The sequence below is a fragment of the Mus caroli genome, chromosome 11, assembly GCF_900094665.2.
Source record: "Mus caroli chromosome 11, CAROLI_EIJ_v1.1, whole genome shotgun sequence".
NCBI classification, from domain to species: domain Eukaryota; kingdom Metazoa; phylum Chordata; class Mammalia; order Rodentia; family Muridae; genus Mus; species Mus caroli.
In genome coordinates, this window is record NC_034580.1 from 13,078,234 (window position 1) to 13,084,233 (window position 6,000).

Below are 6,000 nucleotides of genomic sequence, written 5' to 3' on the forward strand. Positions count from 1 at the left end.
ACACTGACCCAAAGCGACCTAGTGGTTAAAGGGTTTGTCTCAGCATATAGTTTATAACTTATCAGAGAAAAGTCAGGGCCTGGAGGCAGGAATGCTGGTTATTGGCTTGCTTTCCCTGGCATGTCCTGCTGCCTTTCTTACATCCTCCTACCTTTCCAGACTGAGTCCTTCTTTACCAGTTGCTCACTGGCCAATCTGATAGAGGCTGCTCCTCAGCTGAGATTCCCACTTCCCAGATATGTCTAGGTTTGTGCCAGCACCTACAGTTGAGTTTCCATCATGGGGTTGTCTTTCCTTGCCAGAGATTGACATTATAGGCCCTTTCACTCCTTCCTGTCATTGAGTACACAGCTCATGTTCATTGAAATGACGACAGAGAAGACTATTTCAAAAGTGTCAAATTACTCCTTCTCGTTGTCTACTTGTTACCCAGAGCCTTTGCCTTCCACCACTCTTCACTAAAAGCACATTCTTCTTACCCAACTGCTATGAAGAGAAACTATCAGCAAGCTTCTCTCTCTCTCTCTCTCTCTCTCTCTCTCTCTCTCTCTGTGTGTGTGTGTGTATACGTGTGTACGTGTACATCTGTGCACATGTACTGTCACAACATTTGCATTGTGGAGATTAGTTCTCTCAAAAAGAACAAAAAAAGCTATTTTCAACAAAATACTTATTGTTGCCTTTTTAATTTTTTTCTGAGATATAGGCAGAAAGTTGAGTTTGTATTTAGTTTGTATATTCTATAAAGTAGAGTTTGTAAGATTGCTCAAGGGAAAGGCTCTTACTTCCAAGACTGATGACCAGAATTCAAACACATGATAGGAGAGAACTAACCAACTACTGCCTGACTGGACTTTAAGGTTCACTCTTAGGAGCAAAGACATGTCTGGTACTATAATCGGACCAAAAACTTAAGGGTGGGAGCTCACAGGCTCCAGGGTTGAACCTACTACCCTTATTCTACTAAATGAACAAAGTATCAAACTGCCTCTTAATTTGTGTCTCTCTTCCTTTGTATCAGTGAACTTTTTGTGCAGTGGACAGTGGTAAATAAGAAACACACAGCTGGTTAAAGTGCAAAGAACAAGTGTCAGTAGGTGTTCAGCCACAAATGGAACATTGATGTCACACACTCTCCACCCCAGGCTCAAGCACCCCTGTAGAAATGAGAGTGGAAAGATTATAAGAGCCTAAAGCCAGGGAGGACCAGAGGAAAACAGTGTCCTCTGGGCATTACAGGGACACAAAACTCATGAATTCACAGCAGCTATGTTTGCCTGCAGGACACCATAGGGATCAAGCCAGTCAGTGTTCTAGCATAGAGTGGAAGGAGTTGCCAAGCCTCCATTTATCACTGGGGAGCTATACACATCCACAGGAGGGAACAGCAAGACTTGCTTAAAGATGTGGCTACTGGTGGGTGAACCACACTCTGGTGGAAGGGTAGAATAAATTGGAGTTAATAGAGAAAAAAAAAAAAAAGACAGGGCAAAGATGTGGAGATGGATGTGGGAGGGACTAAGGAAGGAGTAGGGAGTGGATATAATGAAAATATATTAATATGAAATTGTCAAAATTTAATAAAACCTTGTTTTTAAATTAACCATTGTGCTAGACCAAGGAAGTCCTTCTGGTTTCTATGCTCAGATGGTTTAGAAAGTAAGGCAATTGGTTCTTGGCCTCTATTCTTTGACTGGCAGTGACACCCTTTTGTGACTACCAAAAATAGAATTATCAGCCATTTCCCAGGATATCCTGGGAAATGCACATCATGAAACACACAGGCCCCCTTATCAGGGTCCATTTGTCAAAAGGAAAATACTTATGCAGAGAGAATAAACTCTGATGGAATGGTCATTTTGCATGTTCAAACACTTCCTTTATTCTAGGCCTAAAATATTTTTTTCTGCTAAAATGTGCTATCATTTCCCACCCTGGAAGAAAAATTCACCAGACTAGCAATGATTAGCCTTTTCCAAAAATGAACACTATGACAATAATTTTAATTAAAGTCTATCCTGGTTTACAACTTCAACTATTTTAATTTACCAACCATATATCCTGAAAATTAATAAGTAAAACTCCATTTTTAAATGGACCACAGCATTAAATGGGTATGCCATTCAAGAAGATATGCAAAAGTCCTACAAAAAGTATTCAACATAATTATTTATCAGGGGAAGACATATTCAGAACACAGTGAGATTCTACTATGCATTCAGTAGAGTGCCTAATGCTTATAAAGGGTGAGGGCCGCCACTACACAATGAGATGGAATAGTTGGAACACATGCTTGGGGCCCATAGAAGAATGTCTGGCAGTTCACGTGAAAGCTAATCTGAGGTCATTACAACAAAGAGAAAGCAAGCACTTTGTACAAAAACAAACAAACAAAAAAAACAAAACAACAACAACAAAAAGAGTTATATTGCCACTTGTAGAAACCTAATTTTCTCCCAAGCTCCAAAGTGATGTGGTGAGTTATGTGATGAAGGGCTTTGGTGTAGCTTCTCTGTCTGCTTGCAATTGCTACAAGCCACTGGTTTGTCACTCAGACAGCCTACTCTTGTTGATGCCCTATACCTTTCCCTTTCTGTCTTCAAGTTTCTGTTCACCCAAGGAATAAGCCCTAGGCAGAAGTGACTTGTCCTGGCACCCTTGCCCAGGTAATGTGAAATTTCGAGTAGAATCCTGGTCTCTCAATTCCTCATTAATGTTCTTTCCCTTCCCATCAGATGCCATCTTCAGTTTTTGTCCTTGAGTAGCTGCTTAATTCTGGAATCTGGGTTAATTTATTAATACAATTTAGCAAGATTTTGCAATTTACTATAGATGAAAGATGAATAGATAGGCAAATAGAAATGAGAGAGAGAGAGAGAGAGAGAGAGAGAGAATAGTACTCTTAAAATAATGTCTGGGACCACCATTGCTGCAGATTTTCTAATTTTTTTCAGATTTTGAAATACATATGATATATGTATTTCATGTCTAAACAAACATGAAATTCATTTGTGAGCCATATACACACAGCTAAAAAGAAATCTCATATAACATTTTAATCATTTTAGGTTATGAGCAGTATTTAGAATTCCCACTGGATAACCAATCATCCTCATAGGACCTGGTATAATGTATCTCAATGCATTGCATGACACAAAAAGAAATTATAAAGATGAGTCATATTTAAAATGAATTTTGTGAAATACTTATAAAAACTGAAATTGAAAGTTCGATAGCTATAATATACCATCATTGAGCTAAAGGTTAATGTAATTAATATGTACTTTTAAATTTCATTAGAATAATAAAATTCATTAGAATACAAAAACCAAACCAAAGAACCAGTCTAGATGTTCATCACCAGCTGAATGAATGAATAAAGACATATATGCAATTTTATGAAGCTATAAAGAAAAATGAAATTATGGCATCTTGAAAGAATAGATACAACTAGAACTTATTGTGTTAGGTGAAATATGTTAGAACCCAAAAGTCATATATGTGTGTGTTGCCTTATTGTTTCTCTCTCTCTGTCTCTCTCTCTCTCTGTCTCGGCAAGTTATGTATGTGTGTGTAAGAAGAGAGGAAGAGGGTGCAAGAGAATTGTGAAATAAAGAAGGTAAGGCAAGCAGAAGGGAACCAGTTGAGGGAAGGGAACCAGCTGGAGGGTGTGAGAGGACATGGAAGAGTGGTGGGGGAGGGGCTGGGGAGGAAATGAATAAGAGCAAAGTGTAATGGTGCATGATGTAATAACAAAATGTATGAAGATGCCACTGTTCTGTTTGCTAGACTTTAAAAAAAAAACATTTAAAAGTAGTTGTGCATGGAGTATTCACATGTGTTGGGCTATGGAATACTAGGTGAATGTGCTGTAAATTCCTGAAATAATGAAGACAGAAAGTCAAGAAAGGTGTCTAGGGCTGGAGAGATGCTTCAGAGGTTAAGAGCCCCAGCTACTCTTACAGAAGTCTTATTGAACATTGCAAAGTAAATGAGCAGGTCACAGCTTTGAAAACAGATCTAGGCATTACCAAAGTTATCCTAATACTGGGGAAAGAACTTTAAAGATCATGTACTATTTACAGTGATTAACCAAAGAAAGGACAACAGGACTGGAAAATTATATTACAATGGATTGCATTAAATATTTAAAAGAGATATACTTGAGTAGAAAAAATAATGTAGCAAAATATAAAATAACTTTTACAAAAGAAACAAGCTGTGTTATTAAGTGCTACCAAAGAGATAGATAAGCACTGTCATACATTTGAAAGATGTATGTTAACATATCCTCTTGTACAGAGAGTATTTCCAAGCCACATTTTGCTAGGCAAACTTAAGATGTAAATTTAGAAGGGTAATTTTAGGATTGGTCAGCAATTCTTTCCTATAGCTACATTTATCAGCCTTTCTCTAAGTATGTCTCAGGAGGAACAAAATTCTCAAAATGAAAATGAAGTCATGCTGGACATGGTGAAATTTGCCTGTAATCCCCAGCTGAAGCAGGCTAAGAACTCTGAGGGCAGACTGAACTTCAGAGTGAGATTCTATCTCAAAGCCAGCAACAAAACGTTTAAAGAAAACTGTGCTAGCCCTTCGAAAGGAAGTAAAGCCGACAGGTTACAGAGGTAGTTATTATGTGTGGTCCCCTGACATGAATGTCTCGACTTTGGCCCTATTTATGTTTCATTTATCATATTTGTTTCAGTTACAGGCATATTTCAGGAAATTTCACCCCAATTCTTCAAGTGGAAATTTCTGGATTCTTTGGACACTCAGTTGGGTCATGTGATATTTTTCTGGACACTGTCTTATGAGAGGATGCTTTGCTGAAGCAGACACGTGGAAGGGCAAGTGATGTTTTGCTTGAGAGGACGCAGTATGTTTGAGAAGAGTATATAAACAGTGAGAGGAAGCTTTGCTGGGCTTCCCTGTGCTTCACTGGCTGTGAAACCCTTCACTGGTCTTCACTTCGAAGAGAGAAATGAGCCAAAGAACTTCCCATGGTGTTCTGGCTGATTCTTACCACTTCCGTTGACTCATACTGATTTGACAGAGCCTTGCGGTTCCTGCTGGATAGAGCCACTGCTACTGATTCATGTTTGGTGTTTGCTACTGGACTGGACTGCTGGTATCCTGACAACGAAGAGTGGAATCATCCCCAGTGACCTACTTCTAAACAAGTCCATAAATCCCTTTTTCTATAAACCTTCTTTCTCCCTACCTCTGGACAGTGGGATAGAAGGGAGATTAAAGTGTTCAAGAACCCTAAATAAAGTAGGCTTAGAGAAAAATCTAAGGCTACAACCTCTGGCATATCATTCCAGGACTAAATCCCTCAAAACTGAAGTCTAAAACCAGAAAAGAATCATAACTAATATGGCAGGAAAGAGTACTTTATACACACAGCAAATAAGATGTCCGTGGGCATCATATGCTGGGGAAGAAGAGAGTGCTGTGCTCCTGTGCCAGCTTAAGGAGAAACTTGTGAGCCAGGAAGAGATTTCCCAGAGTTCTGACAACAACCAGCCATCTTCCAGAACGTCTGTAATCCCAGGCAACGACAGTCAGTGATGGGCGTGATCAGCGATGCTGCTCAGCTGTGCATACTGCCCTATTTACACAGAACCTCATGCCATGACATGAAACAGACTTCGGCCTTGCTGTACTGAATACAATCTCTGCTCTGCTTTTCACAAGAATAGACTACAAACTACAAATTCCATGCTTCTTTGGTATGTTAGGGACCCTTCATGCAGGGTCCCTGATAGCTACAAATTACCTGGGCCTGTTTAAAAGATAATGCCATTGTTCCACCTATAGGGTTGCAGACCCCTTCAGCTCCTTGGGTACTTTCTCTAGCTCCTCCATTGGGGGCCCTGTGTTCCATCCTATAGATGACTGTGAGCATCCACTTTTGTTTTTGCCAGGCACTGGCATAGCCTCATAGGAGACAGCTATATCAGGGTCCCTTCAGCAAAATCTTAAGGGCATATGCAA

The 6,000-nt window shown here is 39.5% G+C and overlaps 1 protein-coding gene across 4 annotated transcripts in view; it reads right to left on the reverse strand.

Annotated features, from left to right (window-relative positions):
* Plek (pleckstrin) overlaps positions 1–6,000 on the reverse strand; it is a 75,789-nt gene that overhangs the window by 24,620 nt on the left and 45,169 nt on the right. The gene's annotated exons all lie outside the window — the stretch shown is intronic.